Here is a 26706-nt window from a genome sequence, read left to right as displayed (position 1 = left end):
GTTCAAGAAACGTTTAGATATAGCGTTGAGAGACCTGGTTTAGTGGGGTTATGTTGGTGGTAGGTGGATGGTTGGACTAGGTGATCTAGTAGGTCTTTTCCAACCTAGCTAATTCTATGATTCTATGATTCTATGATTCTATGATGGGATGAGTCTCTTGATTGAAGTGCTGGGATGGAGGGCTAGCAGACATGAACTGGGAATATCATCCTGCCATAACAAGAAAGTCTGGGAAATTCTTAAAGCATGCTGAAGATAACATGCTGTCACAAGTACTGAGTGAGCTGAGCAGGAAAGGCGCCCTCCTAGATCTATTGTTTGAGAATAGAGAAGGCTTCATGGAAGAGATGATGGTAGGTAGCTATCTTGACCTCGGTGATAATGAAATAGTTTAACTCAAACTTTGGGCGAAAAGACAAAAAAAGTCAGCACCCTGGATTTTAAAAGAATAAACTTTAAGTTACTCTGGGAGTTAATTAGAAGTGTCCACTGGGAATCTGCTCTACAAGGCTTAGGGTTCCAAGAGAGGTGATCACTTTTCAAGAACCTACTTTTAAAAGCCCAGGAGCAGGAAATGCCATTGTGCTGCAAGTCAAGCAAGTGGGGTAGAAGACTGTCTTGGCTGGACAGGGAACTCCTCCTGGATCTAGGGCAGAAAAAGAAAATAAATAAGCTCTGGAAACAAGATCAGAATTTACTGGGATATCACAGAGCTGCAATTTGCATCTTCAGGGAGAAAACAAGAAAAGTCAAAGCTCAACTTGAGTTTAGGCTGTCCAGTCCTCAGAGTTGAAGGACCTTAATGAGGGAAGAAGTGACTTTTCATTTGTGGCCATGAAAATCGCTAGGGATTGGTTGTATCAGCTCACAGCATCCTTCTGAACAAATTGACCAACTGTGAGTTGAACAGCTTCAGGCTATGCTGGGTGATGAACTGGATGAATGATAGAGCTCAAAGGGTAATTGTGATGGAGATACATCCGGCTACTGGCTGGTCACTAGCGGTGTTCCCCAGAGCTTCGTTCTAGGGGCACTTCTCAGTTCTTTTCAATATTGTTACTAGTGATCTAGATTCAGGAGTTGAATGCATCCTTAGCAAGCTTACTAATGATAATAAACTGAGAGGCATTGTTCACTCTCTGAAGAGACGAGGAATCTGGACAGATTGTAGCATTGGACAATCAACAATGGCATGAAATTCAACAAAGATACTTGCTGGATGCTGCACCGAGGACAGACTAATGATAGACACAGGTACAGACTAGGAGATGAGTGGCGAAAGAATAGCTCAGAAGAAAGGGATCTGAGGATGCTGGTCAACAGCAGGTTCAGCATGAGTCAGCAATGTTCCTTGTTAGCCAAAAAGATAAACTACATTTTGAGGTGCATTAAACAGAGCATAGCCAGCCAGTCAAAAGAGGTCATTCTTCTAGTATATTCAGCATTGATGGAATCTCACATTCAGCACTCTGTGCTAATAAAATAATTTTTTTATTAGGGTGTTTGAAAACATCCAGAGTAGGGCAACATAGACGGTAAAAGGCTGGAAGACATTGTCCTCTGAGGAGAGGCTGGGGACAGTTGGGTTGTCTAGTCTGGAGAAAAGATGGCTAAGAAGCAATCTTATTGCTCTCTTCAACTTCTTGAGGAGGGGAAGTGGAGAGTGAAGTGCCAATCTCTACTCAATACTCTACTCAATCTCAAAATCTACTAACAAATATTTATTTTAAAAATAAGCTTTTCCTTTGCCCATGTACAATAAAATTTTAAAACTGTCAGTTAAAAAATATATTACTTACTTCTGTGTCATTCTGACACACTCATTACCATCTGATTGACTCCTAAAACCCTGATAAGTCTAATTAGTATTTTAATGTCTTTGTATTGTATTGCACTTTAATTTTTGTGATCAAGAAAACAATGTAATCAAAATGTGTTCATTCAATGTTTGAATGAATGCATTCCATTACTTTACCCCTTTTATGACTGAAATATTCCAAGACTAGAATTCCTACTGAGTCAATCTTAACTTGAAGTGGTTTCCCAGTAGTAATTCTTTATTTCTATTGATACTTTTGAAATAATGTGGTAGTGTAAGCTCTTCTAGCTCTACTATTAAAAAAAACTAAGAAAAGCAAAATATTTGATAGTTATCCTTTCTGTCTACTAAAGAAATATGACTGTGTAATGGTAAAAAAATGAAAAATGTTGCTACAGTCCCTACTCCCTCAGAGTCTGGAAAAACTATACCACTTCCCTCCCCCATCCCCGTTTTCTTGTTAAGACCACTTCTATGCTGAGCACATAACTGAATGAACCTTAGGACACAAAAAATTTAGGACATAAAAAGAAAGGAATCCATTATTCAAAATGGATGCAATGGAATCATAGCAACATAAAACACAGGAAATAAATGAAAGCTCACTTTTGATTAATTGGTACAAACTTTTCATAAGCACAGCCATGGAAAGGACTGATACAGTAGCTCTGGCTTACATTTATTTGTTTATTTCTTTATGCATTTATTTATATAATGTTTTTTTTTGAGTGTCTGATAGGTCAGAAGTCTCCTGAGGAAACAAAAAATTTTTATATGTTCAAATTGTTACTGACCTAAAATCTAGTTAAGCACTAATTAATTCAGTTATAGCTATAGTTATAATTATAGCTTATGTAATTATCTAACAGACAAAACTTTAAACAGTGTTTCTGTTACATTTCTGTGGTTGTGTCTGGTTTGGAATTTCTTTTAATTTAGTACTTCATTCGGTACTTCAGCAGATATTTTTAGAAAACATGTTATATATTAAAATTGGCTTTGAGATATCCAGTGTACATCTGGAAACATAAAACAAAATTATATATATCTGAAAGTGAATAGTCTCAGAAATGCTCCAGTTTATATCTGTACATATCAACTTAACAATGTGAATGTATGGGCTCAAGTCTGAATTCCATACTGTTGAACTGATAGCATGCATTCTGATACCATGCTTTGGACTATGCAGATACTCTTTCCCAAATAATTCCTCAGCACAGGCTAATAGGTCCAAACAGGCAATATGAATGTGGCCACCCCCTTTAGAGAGTGAGTGATTTCAGCCAGGTGGATGGGAACCTTACAATGCCCACCGTCCTCAGTGAGCCACCACCACCTCTTTTTTGTTGTACTGTTTCTACTGATGTAGGAAAAGTTTGACATCACTCAGACTTAAGACAGAACATTTATATGTATTGGAAAATAAATTAAACACCATGATCCTATAGAAATGATGGTTAAGAGTGATAGGATTTGACTAAAGAAAGTTAAGACTTTTTCACAGAATCACAGAATGGTCGAGGTGGGAAGAAACCTCTGGAGTTCATTTGCCAGCTGCTTAGCACAGTGCAGGTTGCCCAGAACCATGTACAGGTGGCTTCTGAAGATCTCCAAGGAGTGATATTCCCCAGCCTCTCTGAGCAACCTCTGACAGTGGTTGGTCACACACACAGTAAAACATACATATCCAAATACACACATACACACAAATTTTTATTAAAAAATGCTTGAAATTAAAGGAAACTTTGCATTTGATTCTGACAGAATATTTTCACCATGTTCTTTTTTCTACCACTTAAAGTTCTCCCCAGTATCTGGCACATGGTCTATGAAAATGTATTTTCTCAGAATTAATATTTGTTTTATTCTGTAACAGTATCCTGGCTTTTAATTTCTCTGAGACACAAAAATGTAGCTCGATGAAAGCAATTTAAAATGACTTCTCACTTGTGACGTTAGAATAAACTCCCTACCCACACACATACAAACTTCTGTTTCTCTCATAGGGCAAATGGAGGATCCAACGTTGTTTTAGCCCTCAGAACAAATGCTTTACAGTTAAAGAAACAAATGCATGTTTAGTTTTCTGACTAAAACTAAATAATAGCTTTAAGTTTAGGTCACTTTGATCATTTTCAAAGCCTAGGAAAGCAAGAAAGAGATCTAGCAAGAAAAGCTAAAAATAACAAAATCAATGGAGGACAGATCCTTCAAAATGTGAACAATGCAATTCCAAAGTAATCAATTGATAGAATATATCATTAATTCATATTGAGAGAGGTATATTAGATTCAATCTGTTCCACGCTGGGACAATTGCCTGGGAATTAAAGTCTGGGATCAATCTCTGTTAAATCACCTTAGAAGAGGACACTGGTTGAGGTCTTGGAGATTCCACAAACAGACAATGAAAGCAGTTAGGAAAAGTGAAATCTGTATTCGGCTTTTAAGTTACCTTTGCCGGGAATATTTCACCAAAATATAAAAGTCTCACAGAACAGGAATGAATATGAGAAAGAAGAATGTAAATATAGAATATTTTCAGCTCTGTAGTGAACTTCTCACTCAAGAATTATGAGTACAAGAATGCAGATTAGGCTTTAGTTCTTATATCAACAGGCATCAGGATACTGCCTCCTCAAGTAGTTGAGAAACCAAGTATGATACTGTCAACATCATGTTTTCTGCAAGAGTTAACCAAATGTTCAACAATAATATTAGTAGGCTTATTACACACAGCCTCATTGATAATTGCCATCCATATGAAATTAAAGCTTCATCAAATGTGTTGTGCCTGGTTGCCTTTCTAGAAGCACTGAAAATAGTGCACTTTAGCATTCCTAGTGATTGTAAATTAGTAATAAGTAATTAGACACTTTAATAACTCTTTGGCTAGATTATCAGCAAGCCCAGCAACTGGATCTTATTTTCTCATGTATTTCAATATATTACAAACACCCACATTAGTAGATACACACTCAAAACAAAATGTGGCCAAAACTTGATAAGACATAGTCCTAGTATTATTGTTTTGTTGGCTGGTTTTGTTTCTTCTTTTATTTTCAATCGTTTTTTTTTTGTTTGTTACTACAAAGCCATTTTGACAAGAAATAAAAGGCAAGCATTAAGAGCTCTCAATGTGTTTAACCAACTCCAGATCTTAATTTCTTACAACTTTAAGAAACTTTTCTACTGTAATGTTTTCTATGAATATTTTCATACTTCGTAGATAGTTTGAAAATATGTGTGAGCTGTAGTAAGCTATGTCTCAGTGAGCTTAGTACTGCATTTTTAAAAGACAGTATTTTTGCAGGAAAATTTTCTCCTCCAGTGCACACCACATTTGCCTCATCTTATGATTAAACTCGTTGTTTTAGCTGCCTGCAAACAAATCAATGCCATCCTTGAATAAAAAATTCCTCTGATTAGTAAATGTCTGGAGAATTGCGTCCTGATTGCTAACAGACAAAAGAAAGACCTAATGCATTAATTTAGGAAAGTTTTGGGTTTTGAAAGCCAAATAAAACATCAGTTTAAAAATATAAAAAATAAAATAAAAAAGATCAAATAATATGCTTGACAGGTCACCTTTCAAACAAGCCCTAGAAGAAACAGTATTTATATATTTTTTCTTATATAAATCTTATGCCGGTTAAAATCAAAACTCAGATCAAAAACAATTACTGAGCTACAAATGTATGCCTTTTTTTTTGTACAGTTTTTATCAAAACTCTTTAATGATGCCCTGACTAAACAGGTCCAAAAGTGCTGTGACATATCTAGGTTTCCCTCTGTCAGGATTTGCGTATGATACTAAACCTATTCGCTGTTAAGATACCACTAAGTACTAATGTTGTGTTTTAATTATTAAGGTATAAATGCTAAGATAATAAAATTAAATGAAAATTCTCCAAATATACATAGATTGCTCTGAAAATAATGCCTCCCATATATATATCCACAGAAAATGGAACAGATACATACAGCACAGTAACAGTATTCAGCAGAGCCAATTCTCAGCCTCAGAGAACTCTTTTTCAACATAGTCACCACTATTAGCTATGCATTTTCACCAGCAAGGATCAAGAGCCTGCATGCCACACTTGTAAAAATCTACAACAGCAGAGGTGACCCACTGTTTTGCAGCTGCTATGACGGTATCATTGTTAGGAAAATGCTGCTAATGCAGTCCAGCTTTAATCAGCCTGAACAGATGGAAATCAGAAGATGCCAAATACAGACTACATGGTGGATGTGGCAGGACAGTCCAGCCAAGACTGGCAATGTGCTCCACAGTCTTCAAACCGTATCAGGTCTGGCATTATCATGTTGCAAAATAAAAGTAGTCTTCTTCTCTGGCCTGACTCTGGAAGTTTGAGCCTTGAGTTTAGTGAGCATCGCAATGTAGCAGTCAGAGATGATGGTTTGCCTGCATTCCAGAAAATCCAGAAGGATCACCCCTCTCCCATCCCAAAAAGCAGTGCACGTAACTTTATTCTCTGAAGGCTGTTTCTTGAACTTTATCTTCAATGGGGTATTCACGTTGCCATTCTATGGACTGCCATTTTGACTCTGTCTCATAGCGGTGATGCCATGTCTTGTCACTGGTAATCAAGGAAACAGCCTCGTATTGATTCAATAGGTCCTGACAAACATGACTACAGTTTTCTTTCTGTTCCTGTGAGTATCTGTGGGAACCACCCAAACTTTGCCATATTCCAACATTGCCACCATTGTTTCCAGTATATTGAAGCCAATATTCAGCCCCGTACACAGTTCTTTTGTCATAATCCACTGATTTGCATGGACAAAGTGATGGAGATTCTCTTAATTTTGTGGTGACAGCTGTGCATGGCCATCCCGAACATGATTTGTCTTTCACATCACTATAACCATTGCTGAAACGCACCACCCACCACCTCTCTGTGCTCATATCCACTCTTTGGTCTCCAGAAATATTCAGCAAGCATTGATGAATGTCAGTGGGTGCAATTTTTTCCTGCATGGAAGAATTCAGAGACACACCTTTGCTTCATATGCATTTCCACGTCAGAAGTCATTTTGTCAGATTGCCCCTCTGCTGCCATCAGTCATATGGCAACCAAACATAATAGGATATTGGCAGGAAGGTTCAACCTCTACTGCCGTACCACCAACATCTGCCTCTGACATCGTGAGCCAGTGTCATAAAATAGGAGGCATTACTTTCAGGGCAGCCCTCATACTTCAGTGTAACAAAACAGCTAATGATATACATAGACTAATAGTATAAAACTTCATGGTTTATATAATTATTCATAAAATGATATATAATGTAATTTAGTTTTCTAATACCAATTCTATCTAATAAAGTTCTCACTCATAATTATTTAAGAGAAAGATTTATTGTTTCTTAAAAGAAGCTTCCAACTGATTTTGGATCAGGTGTCCTGCTGGTTCAGGCGGTACTGTTAATAATATGCCCATCACAGTAAGAATGAGAAAGAGTAACTCTAGCGGGACTTTCAGAACCAAACTTTCTGTCAATCTATTAATTCACCATTTCATAGGAAACCCTCATAATGAACTTCAATTGCTTCCTCTTTTAAGAGTTTTACCCCACTTTTCTCCAACTTCTGATTTCACTTGCTTATCACAGATAGAAGCTTAGAACCATGACTAAGAAACAGATTCCTGGTTTCAACAAGTATGCAGATTATTATATACAGACTTGCAAATGCTCTAACATTACAAAGTCATGTCCTCACAAATTTTCTAATTCCAGAACTTTTCAGGAGGGCCCCATTACTTGACAGAGCAGGTAAAGATACATGAACAAGTCTAAAGAGTCTCAAGGATTGAAGTGATGACTGAAAACGTAGACTTAATATCCCTGGGAATACCTCAACTTTTCCATATTCTTGTTGCCAGAAATTCAGCTAATTAGTTCAAAAATATCTGACACATAACACCATCACAGCAAGTAAAGCATCAGCTGATAAGTAGAGCAAAGCTATTGGTCATCACAAAAGTATTTCCCTCTTACACTTCCTCTTGCAAACCAAATAATGCAACTAATTTTTGCAAGGATGGATAGGAGGTGAATGCAATCAGCAGTCCAACTAAACTATTCCAGGAGAGGAGTAAAAGGAGCCTTGCATCTCTCACTCTGCTGACCTTCAACTTTATAAATGGCAATCATAATTCATTGGGGTAGAAAGCAAACGGGGCACACAGAACAGAATTCCAAGATATGAGAGTCAGGAAGAAAACAAGGGGCCTCATACCCTAACATCTGCACTAAAGCTGAACTGATATGATAACGCCCTAGGTTTGGATCTCGGATCTGCACACCTCCACACCTCATGTCTAGTGTTGATCTGCTGATTGCTGACCTCAAATTCCTTCTGGAGCTCACAGTAAAGAGAATCACAGCTTTGAGGGGAAACATGGGTAACTTCCCCCACAGCGGCACATGCACCCTGACCAAGAAGTTCTCCAAGAAAGTAAGAATTCAGTTGGGATTACTCCAGGATAGAAGTGGATATTTTGCTTTGTTTGCAACATCCCAAGCAATGTTTTAAACAATTATTGTTTAAAAAGAACACCATATTTTCCTTTGTTGGTACTGCGCGAACATTCATACTCAGGTGAAGGTTAAGGGGCTAAAAACCTCAGTTTTTGTCTTCTGGCATCCCACCTAAGACAGGCTGGGCCTGAACAACTAAGCATATTGACTAATACAGGGCCCAGTACAGAAAACAGAATTAGCTACTGCTAGTGAAACTGCCAGTCTATTTCCACAGGCTTTTCTGGTTCGTCTGATGCATCAGGTATTATTAACTGAGCAAAGGAAGTAGGTAAGTTATTGTAGTATCACAATGAGTCTTTGCAGCTGACGAGAACTGGGATTGCTTATTTCCAAACACGATAAAGGCTTTAAAAGTTAATGTGCAGCTTGTACTGAATAATAATAGGAAAATATTATAATGAATATTTAATCATCACTTAATTAAATTTTCAGGATACAAAGGCTACTAGGCAATTAAGCAAATATTCTGTACTTAAGGGCATAATTAAAGGGCCTTCCTGCTTCCTGCATATAACGTCATTTTAAAAACTTTACATTTCTCACGATCTCTTCTATGGGGAAATACCTTTGAGGCAGAAAGCAGATTATGCAGGAACATTTCATTGTTTCCTCAAAGCTGTCACACAGTTAGAAGTAATGTCTTAAATGATTTGCATAATAATCAGTCACAGAAGGAATTGTTCACTAAGCCTAGCATACTAAGGGTCAATGCTATACAACTAAATCTGCTGAAATAATAGAATGTGCTCTTTTCAGCAGTTTCGTACCTGTGACTGATTCATCACAACCTTCCATCTGCAGTTAATACTCTGACTGGCACACTGCTTTTAAGTTTTAGTTAGAATCTGCTACATAGCTCTATTTGTTAACACCCTAATCAAACCAGTTCAACAGGAAATTGACAGTTGTATCAGCTACTCTGGTACACTTCATAAACTCCTTTTGATTCCAGTGGTCTCTTTAACAAGACTGTTTACTCCATTTTTCTTGTCACAAATTATTAATGGAAATCACAGTAGTTGTGATGTCATCCATTCAACCTTGAGTACACTTCTTGAAATATATGTATGTAGTTTTCCTAAGCTCCACAGGACTGTTATCAGTAGCTAATGTAATGCTATTATCATATTCAATGAGTTACCTTCAAAAGAATGGTTAAACTACATAATGTTATGAAACAATGACCAATTACAAAAACATAAAAATAAAGGCAACTTTGCTGATTTTGACCGGTACTTTGTTCTATTTGTGGCACATTTCCTTGGGTTTCCTCCTGGAAGGCAGATAGGTCATGTTTATTCTAATTTTAGCATGCAAAGTGAATAATGAAAAGACACAAAAATAAAAAGTTCTTCACAATTCCTTCTCGGAAAATGTATGAACTGAGTTTATGAGAACTGTTTATCCTAAAAGAACCCTATATTTTGACACTTTCCTAAATTATAATTGGTTACACAGTTCTCCCCTTCACCCCTTCTATTCATATTCTACTGCAAGATAAAAAAAAATAAAAAAAGCAAAAAACCTCTATAAAAGCAACAGTCTAAACTGGCTAGGGCTTTTTTCTTTCACTTCCCTCTGGTTAAATACTCATCATCACTAATGTACACCAACTATCCTTTTATGAAGACAGCTGTTAAGAAGATCTAAGCTGCTGAGACAGCAGTGGCTTTGGAAAATAAGCAGTCAAAAGAAAATACAAAGATGTTACATATTTTCAGTGGTGATCTCTAGTGTAAAGTTCACTTCATTCTCAGGAAGATAATTTAGCAGCAGACAAGCTACAAGCAATTGTCATAAATTGATTTTATGTTGAATCTTAGGACCTTTTACAATCCACATTAGTATTTAGCACTCTACCCATGCCTTTATGAACAGATACTAATTTAACAGCACACCTACTCCACATTTCTCTACATAAGCATCATTTAAACATAGCATATATTTTGTAGTAACAGTGCATTTAAAAATCACTGAGGAGTTCTACTTTGAAGCTTTAATTTATAGAGCAAATGCCTTGGTTGCTGAAAGCAAGAGCAAACATATTGATGTAAAATGTTTTTCATTAGTCTACTGTAGGTCTATTAGGACACAAAAAATGCTTTAAATTGTACATTTTCTGATGAATTCTAGTTTCTTTGGAAACTGCCCCATTCGTGTTTTCTGCATGAACCATGGAAAGGAATTTGCTGCATTCTAAGAAACTTCCCAAGAAATTTGAGAGATCAGTAGTTTGAAGAAACTCTAATCTGCGATGTCTTTTAGTAAAATACAAATTTCCACTTGTTAACATCTCTCCAGATCAGTTACTTCCTAGCAGTCACTTTGCCCATGCCTTTCCTTCACTCAGATGTGAGCCTGTAAACTCTGAAACTGTCTGCCTTCCAGGGAGCTGGGTGCCTTGGGAATCCTATTTTCTCTAAAATTAGTTAGATTGGAAACCAGGAAGCAAATATGCTCTAAAAAAGCTTTCTCTTCCCAGGCAGTTTTTGCAGGGATGAAAAGAACTGTCAAATGAAACGAGAAATTGATTTGCAAATTGAGAAATACAGAATGCTATAATTAACTGAGAGAACTGTGAAGCTTGGACCTGATGACATTAGTGATCAAACGTAACCTCAATGGTTTTGAGACTTTGTTTCTATTCTGAAATCTTAAGGATAATTTCTTTGGAACTTCTTTTTTTTTTTTTCTTTTGCCGTACCTGTTTCAATTCTTGTTACACTATTATATTATTTCTACATTATTTTCAAATCCTCTTATTCCCATAAAAGGTATGATTGTGTTATGTCGTAGGTCTAGAAGATCTTTTTTCACTCCTATTTTTCACTTTTTTGCTCTAATAATTCCATACACATATGAAGATAATCTGATTAAAATTAGTGATTTCATTACATACTGTTTGGGAATTCAGCTTTCTTCTGCCTCTTTTGCTATCTATAAACAAGAAATTATAAGCACATGATAATTGTTTTTGAACAAAAGGATTCTGCTGTGTAACTGTTCACATCTGTGTATTGATTTTGGAGAAAAGGCATATAAAAACTATGGCATTTGAAGGGAAGAATTCGTCTCTCCAAGACTCAAAATCTGCTGAAATCAAGGGCCATCATGAGCTTCAGGGTTTGCTGAGCATCAGGGTGCAGGATTCAATCCAAGGCACCCTTGGAGGCCGCTGCCTAGAGCACCTTTGCTGTGAAACTTCAGAGCTCCAGAGCTCTTGAAATATATTCAGAGCTGGATTTCCCACTGCACAACTTGCAGTTAGATCCTTCAGTCTTTTATCTGTTTCCAGAAACTGCAGGTGTCTACTTCCAGTCTCTTCACACCTCATACAGTGGGCTAGTGAGCCATGTTCACAAGCACAAGAAATCTTTCTTCTTCATGTCAAAGAGACATGAATGATATCATATGCGTACAAATAAGCACCAGGGCTGTACTAGAACATCCTTAGTTTGCAATATTTCAATATTAGAAATATAATGTCTTGGTCATACCAAAATGCTACTTCTTCCATGCAAGTCTTCATTATTATCTTTTACGAGAGAAAGAACAAACAAGAGCTTCAAATTCCACTGCAGGCTTTAACCTTTTCTAAACTAGGAGCACAGTAGACACTGAGCCCAGGGTAAATATTTTTGAATGTTGGGAGACAGAAGCCAACAAGTAGAGCTAGAGCTTGCATTTAACAGCAACATTTCTGGCTATATTTCTATGGATTTATGGAAGTAAACAAACATTTCAAATACTTTATAAGTAACATGAGGTGAATAATTCACTATCAGTCTTGCCCACTGTAAAAATGAGGTGCTTCAGTGCTAACTGGAAAGTTAGAAATAGGTTGCTGAAAGCTTGTAGCCTCTGCACAAGACCATTGGACAGGGTGAGAAGAAACAAACTCAAGGCTGAAACAAAGGCATCTGTCCGGCTGCCAGGTTGGAGGTGAAAAGCAATACCACTCACAGGTCCAATGACAAAAACAATTTCTCCCACCTTCTAGACTGCCTTAGGCTCTGACAGCACAATGTCAACCCTAGTTACAAGCAAAAAATCAGCAAAATTAATTTAACTTCGTGCAAATATATGTAAATAATGCATCTATACTTCACCTTATGTGTGCAAATTAACAACTTATTAAGCGTCAATAGTTCATTTCCTACATCAGGAACTGGAACCATGAGAGCAGTCAGCTGATTTCAATTTCCAAACGCGGAAATTCTAGCAAACAGGCAATTTGATCTGATTTTCCTTGAGCCCCATGTATCTTTAAACCAATTATTAATTACTTAAAACATTCAAACAGCACTGTAAGGCATATTCACAGATTTGGTATCGAGGGTTGGGGGAGGATATGACAATTGAGCAAAATTGTCAGAAGTTAACATTCTTTTTAATAGCATTATTCAAGCTGAGGTTTTATGCTTCCAAAACTTTTACTCTGCATGTCATGGTTTTATGATTTTCGGTTATTGGTACTCCACATCATAACATCATGTAGTGAATGTACCTGGTTCTCAGAAGAGAAGGACTACTACATTCCCCACGGTACTTTGCTCCTCTGTTACCATTTTCCAGCCATGAAGGAAAAATACCCCTTCAAAAACAATCTGATGCCTGAGGCAAAGAAATTGACTGCTATGGAAAAAGGCATCCATTATTTGAGAGAATGTGCTGTGGTGGAAATGTTACATGACTCTGGGTTCGTTCCTGATGATCCAAACCAGGAGCATGATCCTGAGAGAGTCAGGTGTACACCAGACATGTGGCGTACATTCACAAGAACAGCACCAGAAAAGTACGCCAGTACGTTAGCAGCCATGTATGGCAGATGGGAAAGAAGACCCACTATGGGTGAACTGATTTCCAGGCTCCATGACTTTGAGCTGCATTTAACCCCTCTGCAAGTTTATGCTTCAGCCATTGTAAAGGTAACAGAAAGACTGGATAAACTTGAGAGTGATCATGATGATATAATAGAGGAACTGACTTCTTTGCCTCATGACGATAAACCTGATGACAATCAGGATTATCGAGACACCCTACAGGAGAGGCTGAGCAACTTGTTGTCCTCCCAACTCGCATCATCCAACATCTCAGCTATTAAAAGAAGAAAACATCCTCCTGCTCAAGCAAGTGACAACAGTAAGACTATGTCACGTGCTGCATTGTGGCGTTTCCTACGTGACCATGGAGAAGACATGAAGAAGTGGCACAAAAAACCCACTCCTGCATTACAAGCATGGGCAACAGAACTGCTAGCCAAATCAACCATCTAGGCAAAATCCTCTGCTCCTGTTGCTGCGGGACGTGGCAAAAGCTGTAAGGGCCCTGATCAGAAGAAAAAGGGAGGTAACAAGTAGAGGAGCCCTGCCCTCAGCCGGGGGGGGGAAGGGATAATAGACTGTATTGGACTGGGTGGATTCGATGGCCTGGCACTTCAGACCCACAGAAATACGAGGCACTGGTGGACACTGGTGCACAGTGCACTCTAATGCCCTCGAGTCACCAAGGGACAGACTCAGTTTACATTTCTAGGGTGACTGGGGGTTCCCAAGAGTTGACTGTGTTGGACGCCGAAATAAGCCTCACTGGTGAAGTCTGGCAAAAACATCCTATTATGACTGGTCCAGGGGCTCCATGTGTACTTGGTATTGATTACCTCAGGAGGGGACATTTCAAGGATCCCAAAGGGTATCAGTGGGCCTTTGGAATAGCTGCTGTAGACAAAGACAATGTTAAGCAGCTGTCGGTTTTGCATGGCCTGTCAGAAGAACCCTCTGTGGTGGGGCTGCTAAAAGTAAAAGAGCAACAGGTACTGATTGCCACAAAAACGGTACACAGACTGCAGTACCGCACCAACAGGGATTCCTTGCTCCCCATTCATAAGTTGATTCGTCAACTAGAGAGCCAGGGAGTGATCAGCAAAACTCACTCACCTTTTAACAGCCCCATATGGCCAGTGCGTAAAGCCAGTGGAGAATGGATGCTGACGGTAGGCTACCGTGGCCTGAATGAAGTCACACCCCCACTGAGTGCTGCTGTGCCGGACATGCTAGAACTCCAGTATGAACTGGAGTCAAAAGCAGCCAAGTGGTATGCCACCATTGACATTGCTAATGCCTTCTTTTCCATTCTGTTGGCCACAGAATGCAGACCACAGTTTGCTTTCACCTGGAGGGGCGTTCAGTATACCTGGAACCGTTTGCCCCATGGGTGGAAACACAGCCCAACCATTTGCCATGGGCTGATCCAAACTGCACTGGAACAGGGGGGTGCCCCTGAGCACCTACAGTACATTGATGACATTGTTGTGTGGGGTGATACAGCAAAGGAAGTTTTCGAGACAGGAGAGCAAATAATCCAGATCCTCCTGCGAGCTTAATAGCGAAACCAGCATATTCCTTTCTTCTGTTTTAAGTTCTAAAAAATATCTGAAGCCTAGCTTTTCTTTTATATCCCTGCTGGTATTCTAGAGTTTATGAATTTTTTTCATTATTAAAAAAGACAGAAAGAATAAAAATCATAGGTTTGAAGTAGACGTGTACATCTCTGTTAGTTGCTGATACATAGGCCATTCCAAAAGTAATGCCTCCCACTTATTTCTATGGAAACTACAATAGATATGAAGAGCACAGTAACACTATATGGTAGAGCAAATTCTCACCTACAAAACACTATTTCTTTCAACTTTGTCACCACCATTAGCTGATTCACATGGATGAGCTGATCAAGATGCTTTTCATTTTGTGATGTAACAGCTGTGCATGGCCTTCCTGATCATGGCTTGTCTTTCCTGTCACTGTCACCACTGCTGAAACACACCACACACCACCCAGCACCTCACTGTGCTCACATCCACTGTTTGGTCTCCATAAACGTTCAACAAGCACTGATGAATGTCACTGGGTGCAATTTATTCTTGCATGGAGGAATTCAGTGGCACACCTTTGCTTCATAGAGACTTCCATGTCAGACAACATTGTGTCAGACTGCCCCTCTGCTGCCATGTGTTGCACAACAACAACATGTAACAGAATATTGGTGGGAAGGTTCAACCTCTACTGCCATGCCACCAACATCTGCCTCTGACATGGTGAGCCAACATCATAAAACAGGAAGCATTACTTTCAGAGAAGCCCATGTACTTCTTTTGTAGACACTGAGGAGAAAAAAAATCACATCACTTCTGATTCTAAGAGGCAGGTGAACTGAACCCAAGCATTGATTGCTTCTCTTTTTGACTATGAACAGTTTCTATAGAACTAACTTAGATACAGCTGTGTACATTGTAGCCACCTAATCCCACCCAGGAATTTGCACTATAATCCACTGGATGCGTCAGACTATTTGTCAGAACAACTGTATACAGTGTGATGTATCATGTAGGAAACACAGAAAGCTAAATCTTTCATAAATATATACAATAACTCTCATGTGAAATGCCCCCATGGAGGAAGCATCCAGCTCTGAAATTTATTTCTAAGTTAACATTCATGTTTCCTTTTCATTTTACCTCCAATTGTTTGACAGATTCCACAGCCATGAGATGGATATTATTCCAGAAAACAAGAAGTGTGGGCTGCAGTATTTTGCTACTAAAGTAGGCAGAAACTTCTCACATGTATCTTGTCATAACTGAGTTTTCTTAATACAACTTTGATTTAACTGGTGATATGCTGGCACAGTTTATAGATTTGGATTTCCTGGATCAGATTATGAAGTAATGGGCACAAGAGGACGATATGATTTGGAAAAAAAGCCCACAGCTCTGCTTGATTTATCTTTCTAGTCAAGCTGAGCTTGCAATATTAGCTTTAAGTATCCTTTTGCTTCATTCTTCATCTTCACTTCTGCCCATATTCTTCAATTTCCTTTGACATCAGTGGTCAAATCTGAAATTGAAAATGAATGAATCCAAATTCGGCACCATGTATAATGCCCACTTGTTTCACAGCACGATACGTATTATGTTGTCTCTTAAAAATATCTTGGACCAACCTACATATATATAGAGTCAAACAAAAGGTATATACATATATATGTTTGAACAATACTATTTGAGTTTTTAAATACGTCTTTATGCGAATCATAGGATCATAGAGTTGTTTGAGTTGGAAGGGAACATTAAAGGTCATCTAATCTAACTCCCCTGCAATAAAAGGGGACACCTACAACTAGATCAGGTTGCTCAGAGCCCCATCCAGCCTGATCTTGAGTGTCTCCAGAAACAGGGCATCCACCACCTCTCTGGACAGCCTATTCCAGTGCCTCACCAACTCTACTGTAAAAAACTTCTTCCTTGTATCCAATCTAAATATCCCCTCCTTTAGTTTGAAATCATTGCCCTTTGTTCTATCACAACAGACCCTGCTAAAGAGTCTATCCCCTTCTTTCTTGTAGCCCCCTTTAAATATTGAAAGGCTGCTATCAAGTCTCTCCGGAAATACTGAGAAGAACCTAGCAGCCTTAAGAGCATTCCAGTCTTTTAATTCATTCTTTCCCAGAAAGACTGAATTATCCATACATTTCTTGATTTACTCGCAGAGTTATGTGTTTCTCTCCTATATTCCACTTTCACACAAGCTCCAGTGAACCTCAGCTTCTTACTTTGAAAGTTACATGGATAGATTTTTTGTTTCTTTCATGCTAAACTACAATTTTAGTAAGAGCTTTGTTTAAGGAATCCATTGAAGTTTCAAAAAAAGTGGCTATACAAAACCAGACTTTTTTTATCAAGATCCACCCTTCATTTACCTTCAGGCTTCTGTGTTTCTCTTATAGCAAAAAGAAGCATTGTTATTTTTACTCTTGTTTTTGTTTTTTAATGCTCTCAGTAAAAAAGTATTGCTTACAGAGAAACAAGATCAATGAATTTTCCTTATCACATAAATTAGTAGTATTGTTAAATGATTTGATACTTACCTATGTTATCTCCTTCCACTGAAATTTAACAGGATCATATAGCTCAATTTAGCAACATTAGTCAGGAAACACCTGCAAATTAAGAACGATGATTTTCTTTGAGTTTAGTTTACAACATTCTGATTAAATGTCAGCACCATCAGTATCAGAGTATTCTCACTGTTACAGTTATTGTAGCAATAGTGAAGAACTGTAGACAACAGCTTCATCTTATCTAGGTAGAGTACATAAAAATCAGATACTCTGGTGTAAAGGAATAAAGTTAAAATTATTATTATTTATAATGTTAAAAGGAAAAATAAAAAAGTTCTGATTCATAGGCTGAGTCTAAATGTATGTCAACAGAAAGATGTATGTATGTGTATTGCTTTTCTTCAAAACAACATTTTAATTGGGAAATCACGGAGATGTGAAGAATCACTGAGACGTCATAAAGATGAAATCATTTCTCCACAAGAACAGCACAGTCACCCCTATACTTCTCTAAGAGAGACCTGCAGTAATTGATATGCAATGACTGCGACTTAAAAACAAATCACATTCACTCTAAAGATTCTGTGATTCCATGATTCTATCACCTGTCATCCATTTTTTTCATTGCATACATAGATAGCAAGAACTTTGGAAGGGGAGATGTCTCTCCAATACAGAAAACAGACCCTATTTGTTGAACTCAGCCACAACTGAAACACCAGTAAATCTGTAACTAAATAATTTAATTAGCACACTTGTAATCAGTATTGACATATTGCTTAAAAAGTGTTTTAATGGAAGCTGCCCCCTGAATTTGAAAGATATGTGCTGTTCTGTTCCTTTGTTATTTAAAAATATACATCAGTGTTTTGACCTACCTAAACAAATCAGAAAAATGAAGAGGCTATTTCTGTCATAGGATTAAAAGTTATTATTTAAAAAGCTTTGAAATACTTGTTTTAAAATTAATCCAAATAATTGCATAGTAGTTCTTTGTGCATTTGATTTATAGATTCAATATTTTAATAGGACGCTCATCAAATATATTTTAAATCCGAGTTCATGCATACTTATTTTCCCTGATTCAAAGCTACTATTTGTTAATCCAGCAGTTCCTTCAAAGATGCAATGGAAGATTTTAAAATTTGGTAAGTTTATCAAATATATATGTGGGGAAGTAATTATATGGAAAATTATCAATTATTTTCTGCTATTTAAGAGCTAAATCTATTTCATAGTTATTAAAGATTTAATTTTGAGAGACAACCTTTTTTCCCTGTATCATTGATACAGTAGTATATCGTTGTTGCCTTCTAAATCTGACAAGCTGAATTATATTCATAATTGAACAGGAAATGATCAAATCATGTTCAACCTGAAAATTCTGAAAAAAAAATCAAATGAAGTACCTTTTTTCTAGACATTTTTAAACTTAAAATTTATTTTGAACAGGCTGAGTTCATTTACACTTCGGACACACAGCAAGATTGGAAGACAAAATGACCCTAAAGAGCTATTTGGATACATTTGGTAGAACATAAAGTCATAGAATATACTGAGTTGGAAGGGACATCTGAAAGTAGCTTTAATTTATAGTCTTGGTGAACAAATGAAATGTTTTATTAAAAGACTGAATAGGGCTTAAGGCTACGTGGAGGTAAGAAGCTGCCTTTGTATTTATTTTCTATTTCAACAGAGGAAGAGCTTCCCTTTATTTTAACAATGAAATGACAGAAAAAATATCACAGGAAGGAAGAAAAGTTAGGACAGAGAAGAACATATCTCTTAAATGCTTAGTTTTGGCCTTTAGAAAAGGAATAACATAGCTCAGTCTATTTTCTTTGTGGCACAGAAGATAAAAAATCATACAAAACATAGAATCATAGAATTATAGAATTGCTCGTGTTGGAAAAGACCTTCAAGATCATCAAGTCCAACCACAACCTAACCATACCACCCTAACAACCCACCACTAAATCATGTCCCCAAGCACCACATCCAAACGGTTTTTAAACACATTCAGGGATGGTGACTCAACCACCTCCCTGGGGAGCCTGTTCCAGTGCTTAACAACCTCTTCTGGAAAGAAGTTTTTCCTGATATCCAACCTAAACCTCCCCTGGCACAACTTCAGGCCATTTCCCCTTGTCCTGTCACCTGTCACCACTGAGAAGAGACCAACCCCGCTCTCACTGCAATCACCTTTCAGGTATTTGAAAAGAGCGATAAGGTCTCCCCTAAGCCTTCTCTTCCCCAGACTAAAAAGCGCCAGTTCCTTTAGTCTCTCCTTGCAGGGCATATTCTCCATGCCCTTCACAAGCCTTGTTGCCCTTCTTTGCACCTTCTCCAGCACCTCAATGTCCTTTCTGTACTGAGGTGCCCAAAACTGAACACAGAATTCAAGGTGGGGCCTCACCAATGCTGAGTACAGGGCCAGGATGGCTTCCCTAGTCCTGCTCACCACACCATTCCTGATCCAAGCCAGGATGCCATTGGCCTTCTTGGCCACCTGGGCACACTGCTGGCTCATATTCAGCCAACTGTCCATCAGCACACCAAGGTCCCTTTCTGTCAGGCAGCTTTCCAGCCACTCCTCCCCAGGCCTGTAAGGTTGCCTGGGGTTGTGACCAAAGTGCAGGACCCGACATTTGGCCCTATTGAAACTCATACAGTTCATCCTGGCCCATCCATCCAGTCCATAGATGTCACATCTATCTGTGTCATACCTATCTATGTCACATCTTGTGACATTTTTTAAAGCTGAAGAGATCTTAATTGGTTGCTTTTGGATGAAATGCTCTTTTATTCTTCTGTATCATATGCCTACATTTTAGTAGGTAATAGTCTTGTTAAGAGTTTTTGTCTGGAAAAAGAGTTTTGCCTCCTCTGGATTTTAAGAAAAAGCTTCCTGGCATATGGAATCCTGCAAATGGGATTTTTATGTTGTATTTACAGCTTAAGTCCTACTCTTTCTCTAAGTTAACTGCTTCTGCCTGCCTCAAGGAAACAAAACACTTCAAAGAGGAAACAAGGATGTACACATTCAAGGCTTCATCGCAACCATTAGGTAATGTACAATCCCTCTAACAGAAGGCAAAAATGCAATGGTTTTGTTTCAAAGAAGTGGTGGATCTTAATTACAGGGAGACAGATCTGTGTTTTCTGACTAAATTCTATCTCTGTGTAAGGGTTAGAAAGAGCATCTGACTGCTTTTTGGTTGGAAAAAAAAATCCAGCTAAATACTGCCTTCCTGAAAAAAAAAACAAAAAAACTTTTTTGCCATCATTTTTCTTGCATGCAATACTATTCTCTGAATTCACTTAGAAAAAATAGTAAAAACCATGGTGGGATGGAGAGAGAGGTTGAAGTTGTTACCCTTGATTTCTTCAAAACTGTGCTGAAACGGAAGCCTGCGGGTAACAAAAATTATGAAACATCATCGTGTTTACCACCTAAAAGGAAAATGCTGGCATATACAGATTGTGATACTGAAATTAAACAGAAAACTATTCTGACAGTGAAATTAAACAGCAAACAATTACACATTCATAAAAGAGAATACCCATCTGAGAAGATGATGGCATACATTTATATGTTGAAAGCCTATATACACCCAAGCACTAAAAAATAAAGAGATCTATAAAAAAGATTATAAAACTCTAGATTTCTACATTCATTTTGCAAAACACTTGAAAGTTACTTCCAGTAGAGCTAAACTACTGCAGAAACATTCAATATACTAGAAAAATAGTCATCCAAACAAAGAAGATACACACAATGATGTTCACAAGTTGGCAGTATCTGGGTTCTAGGTTAATTGTCAGGGTGGTCTACTGCATCGCACTAGATCAGACTCTGGCAACTTGATCTGAGTGATGTAGTTTAGATTAAACTAGAATTTGTTAAGGCTTTTCATTTGTATTGTTCAATTCTACATTAATTCCTGGTGTTCCATTACTGCAATTAGATGGATTAATTGACTCTGAAACATTATTACATGTGTTTCTATTGGTACTTAAAGAAGAAATTATTTATTTTGTTCTCATAATGGTCTTTCCTCTCCTACAGTCCACATGAATTGAATGATGAATTGATTCTCTGCTAATGAGGAGACCCAGAAGTGCCATACATTTTCACATTTCATGTAGATGAATATAATCCATTGTATAAATTTGCCCACCTATATGCAAGTGTGAATTCCTTTTTTTTGCTTGATGGAGGGACATGAAATCACTGTATAATTCAGCTGAAGTTTGTGTCACAGAGTACACTCAAAACAGTTGCAGAATGTAGAAAACTAAATGCTGTCAGGACTTAGTCTAAAATATGCACTATAGCAAAAGAAGACAAAACATTGTCCCATCAGAGTAAGATTGAATTCTATTTCAGATGGTTATAATAAAGGAACTTTATATAACATTCCTTATCATATTTTAGGACTACTACAGATCAACAGCCTTATGCCCTTATGCCCCCCACTTGCAATGCCTACCATATCAGGCCTCAAGCAGAACCAAATGAAGTAAATCTATTTATTCCTGGTTTTGATGTCATCAGATATATAATCAGAATAATATATTACCTACCCCTAGCTGAATTTTAACTAATGTTCTCTCTTAATAAATGCAATAATATTCCTGATGCATTTGATCTTTGAGCATTAGATTCTATCAGCTTTTATTTAGCTGTCATTCTGTAGGCAACAAAAGTGTAAGCTGAACATAATGTAAGCAAACTGAGATTTGTGTCTAAGTATGATATATTTAGAGAGAATCATATATGTGCACAAACAAAATATACATATTTTTTTCTGCATACAAGAAATAACAAAACTTGTATTCTTTCAGGTTTATGTCCTACATCCTTTATGTCATATCACCAGAATGGTTCCATGCTCCTTTTTATCCCCACTACCTTTTGTATCACAAAGCTCTCTTTCACAAATCACAAATGCCTCTAGCTTCCTCCATATCCCCTAAAACACACAACAGTGCTCTTACCTCTCTGTTATGCCCTAACAGAAGACAGACCAGCAGCAGTGTGTAGGGAGTACCAGCTGACTGATTTGAGGTCAGGGAACTTGTGAGCTTGCATTCAGTCTTTCCATCAGTGGAGATACTCAGCAGGAATGCTCTCCTCTTTCTATCAGCTTCCATTACATTTGCAAGGAAAGAGAAGATTATCTCTGAGACACTTTATCTTCTATCAGATTTGGCTTAAATTGGCTTTAGGTTCTAAAATGAGGGAGGAGGAAAATAAGTCAGAGATAACAAAAGTAGGTTGGCACAAGCTTCATTTCCACAAGGACCATGGCAGGGTTTGATTCACCTAAACATGTCTGAGTCTTAATAAAGTAGTTCAAGAAATATAGGTATGTTAGAAATTTAGTGAAGGATTATGAAAATGTCTAAGCTTATCTTATTAAAGCTCTTTAAACTCCTCTGCAGATGAAAGTACATGCAAAATACCTTCTAAGACCATTGCAGACTCATAGCGTATTCTGAATATCTTACTCTATTTTTCCACTGACTATGATTTAAGAGTTTCATTTAGAAGTATCTCCCCAAGTCCTATGTTTGCATGTAATCAAAGATCTCATTGCAAGGCAATTCTCTGCATAATTCTCCCTGTCCAACTTGAAGCTGCCTTTGATACAACCTCTAGTAGACAGAATACTGTAAAAATTGCATTAGTAGTTAAGAAACCATGGTGCCTTATGATCAGAAATATTAACTTTGCTGTGTGAGACTGTTTCACATTAATCTTAAAATTATATTCACAGATATTTTTTGCAGGGATGAACTCAGCAGCTACTCAATGATCCAAGTTCAAAATCAAATTTCTTGTTAAAACCAAACTGGAAAAGAAACCAATTCCAAAGTATATATGAATAAGCATTAACCCAATAGTTAGGGCACTCATTTAAGAGAGAGAAAAAAAAAAAACTAAAACCCTTGCTTTCCTAATTCAAGTTCTTTGTTTTCATAGGTAGAAGCCCTAACAGCATTTCTGACCCTCTCTGTAAGAGGTGAGTAGCAAATGCTAAGGGTAGAAATTTTTCCTCTTTTCATCTGCTTTGCCTTGGTACAAGTGTCTGTGCAAGGTTCAGAGTGGTATGAAGCCCACAGACTTTCAGCTTTGGTGGTCAGACCAGGTGTCTATTCAGGGAATAGCAGTCTATAAAGATATTTAACAAATCACTCAAAAATTTATTTCCTTGATAGCTGTGTAATGCTACTCTGTTTTGTTAAGCAGCTGTCACTTCCCTGTGTGGGTCAAGAAGATTTGTACACTGGGCATGTTTACAATGTGCTTCAAAAGGAGAGGAGCACCAGCAGGAAGCAGCACAAACAGAGAGAGCATCCTCAGAGTCAAAATCTGGCTCGGTGTCAGGCGGGTGGTATACTGTCCACTGAGCTGCCCTGTTTGTTACAGCCTGAGAACACATTCAGGAGATGGTGGTTGACTTATTCTGCTAGTTCATTAGATCACATTCAGTATTAGAAAATCTATTGCCCACGGCAAAGAAAAATAAATGTTGCATTATAAGAGATCTATAGCTGTGTAACTGGCTTGATTTTATGAACTCTTAATACCCCGAAGCAAGTGACACAGACTCAGCGTGCTGCACTACATTACTGGAAGTATGATCCTCCTCCATTTGCTGCCCAGGAATCTGCCCTTTGCAATTTCTTCAGGTCTCTGCTTTCCTGAAAATTTGCAACTTCTCTATTTTACTGCTAGTATCCATTTTCTGCCCCCTTCTCTTTTTTTTTTTTTTTTTTTTTTTTGATTGAGGATGGGTTGAGGAAAGAAGTAGTAGGTAAAAACATTATAGTGCTTTATGTTTTCAAGCAGTAGAAAAGCAGTCACTATTTACTGTTGAATCTTTATGTCTTTCACTTACTGCAAGTAAACTTTCATCCTGTGTCTGCACCAGCCTGTCTCATTTGTTGAATTAATACTGATTTTTCCACCTCTCAGCTTAAACAATGTATTCAATATGTCTTTCTGCTTGAATAACACCAATATTTACTGTAGGAGATTATTATTTTACCTGAGCATTTGCAAAATCTTTAATTTCCTCCACTGATACAAAAGATAATTTCATGCAGACAAAATTTGTCAAATTTGGAAAGGATAACGGATGAAAAGAAGAAGAAAGTATACCTAAAGAGAAGTTAATCATGTTTAAATCAGCTGAAGAGTAAACACCATTTAAGTATTAAATTTATACACTACACTGAGCCAAGTAAGAAAATGAAATTTATATTGTCATGACTGTGGCATTGGTGCAGGTATGGTATCCAAAAAGTAATATTCATTTCCAGGAGAAATCTATATATAAGATGCCTACAAAAAACACACATGTTATTCTTCAGGACCTTGGTTGCTTAACTCTGGCATCAACTATCATATATTAATATAATAACAGATTCTCCACAAACTCCACCTGATTATATATCCTTATTTTTAATTAACTATTTTAATTAACTATACCCATGTATTTCCTACAAATTCTCAAACATCTCTTTCTTTTTATGTAAATTTTTTTCACGGCAGCATGCACACTCTCATGTCAAAGCAGACCTCTTCAGCAGCATTAATAAAAACAGCAAAATAACACAAAGAAATAACAGTGCTGCTTAGGAAAGTATTAGAGATAGTTGTCCATGCTTCATCTTTATGATATAAATTCTACTGTTTGAGCAACAACATTTTATTAAGTCAACCCCAGGATACACCAGTTCCCTTATAAATGGGGAATTCTTTTTATTTTCTATAGTTAAGGCGGTCTCTTTCCCAATGATTAAATCATTAAAATGGTCCATAGGGAATGAAATATCAGAGTCATACCAAACTTGCACTTTCAAAAAGAGACATTAAAAAACCTGTCTAAATAGGATGGGAAAGTACCTTTCTCTTAGCATTTATACATGAAAGTTATACTGGTCCAGAGTTCTACCTGTAATTTGATCACAAAAAATACGTAAACTTTCTTGAGAGAAGATACTACCACTGCATGGACTACCTTTCCATGCAATTTTAATCATGACAATACTTAATTTTTGTCATCATTACCCAATGGCTGGAATTTTAACGTGTTTGGAACTATAACCCATTTCACCATCAAAACAACAATTTATTTTCTCTTCTCTCTCAGGTGATTCAGTAAACTCTCTCACTAGCATTAAGGCTCACATTAATCTAGCCCTCTCATTATCAACAGTCAATGCTGCTTTTTCTTTAATGGGTTAGATGTTGACCCTGGGAAAAACTGATCACTTCAGGCATTCTAAATCAAATAAAAAATTATCAAAAATAATTTGCTGATTTATTAATGACATGGAATTAAACAGCAGTCACTATGTTAAGGATCAGCATCAGGAATACAACAAAATGCTGTAGTGGACACTTGCAGAATGTTACTGCATAACTTCAAATTTTTAAATACCATTTATAACTCATCCCAAGAAGCCTCCTCTACAGCTAACTCCCAGTGACAGTCCCCACAACTCTGGGGGTCGTGAGCTCACTCGCACCCCAGGGAGAGCCCCAGCTAGAGTTAGGAAAACAGAGTAGACTGAAAACAAACATCCTTACAGTCATTCAGTAAATATATTAATGGTTTAAATTTGTGTGATTGGTTTTTCTTTAGTCTTTGCACTGATGCCTCACAGGGCATCTATGGACAGGTTTTAAGACAGAAAAGAAGTCTACTTGTAAGGATTTCAACATAATGCTGTAAAATTTATTTGCAAGTCCTTGCTATGCCTCCAATGAGTCTGAGAAAAAAAAAATGTAGAGGACATAAAGGAAAAAGACGGTAGAACAAAGTTCTACGATGATCATATTTCAGTTGCCTACCATCGTAAGAGAATCTGAGTTCTTGGAAAGGTGCCCAACAGATTCAAAGACAGGAAGGGTAGGAACATTCAAATATGAGACTGTTACTTTTGTAGATCATAGCATAACTGTATCATTGCCACGTTTCAGAACATGATCTTAAGTTATGCCTGTATTGAGCCAGAGAATCCAGCTAACGAGAAAACACTCGGCTAAAAGGTGAATGTTAAGGCAGCAGAGGAAATAATCATGGCCAAAGTGCAAAAGAAGCAACAGAGATCTCTGAAAGGGTTGAAATTACTGAAGGTGACAAAAATAATGGATTATTCTGCGTTGAAGGGTGTGACTTGTGCAAGGGTCGGTCAAGATGATTATAGAGGAACTCCTGCATAATACATATACATTAAATAAGTAATGCTCTCCAAGATAAATGTAGAGATAATGCAAAGTTTATTACACCCTTAAAGGCCTCTCTTTCTCTTTCCCTCCCTCCCTCCGTTCCCATCCTTCCTTCCTTCCTTCCTTCCTTCCTTCCTTCCTTCCTTCCTTCCTTCCTTCCTTCCTTCCTTCCTTC

The 26706-nt window shown here is 37.5% G+C and overlaps 1 protein-coding gene and 1 long non-coding RNA gene across 2 annotated transcripts in view; both read right to left on the bottom strand.

Moving 5' to 3' along the window:
* Positions 1-26706, bottom strand: part of FAM155A (family with sequence similarity 155 member A) — a 454487-nt gene that overhangs the window by 180566 nt on the left and 247215 nt on the right. The gene's annotated exons all lie outside the window — the stretch shown is intronic.
* On the bottom strand, positions 15555-22457 carry LOC110407672. The gene is made up of 3 exons (XR_002443982.1): positions 22286-22457; positions 17312-17383; positions 15555-16281 (listed from the first exon to the last, which is right to left on the bottom strand). It is a non-coding gene; the product is annotated as an uncharacterized LOC110407672 (long non-coding RNA).

The sequence above is a fragment of the Numida meleagris genome, chromosome 1, assembly GCF_002078875.1.
Source record: "Numida meleagris isolate 19003 breed g44 Domestic line chromosome 1, NumMel1.0, whole genome shotgun sequence".
Classification (NCBI taxonomy): domain Eukaryota; kingdom Metazoa; phylum Chordata; class Aves; order Galliformes; family Numididae; genus Numida; species Numida meleagris.
The sequence above is the reverse complement of the archived record's forward strand: the minus strand, read 5'-3'. Positions and strand labels throughout refer to the sequence as shown.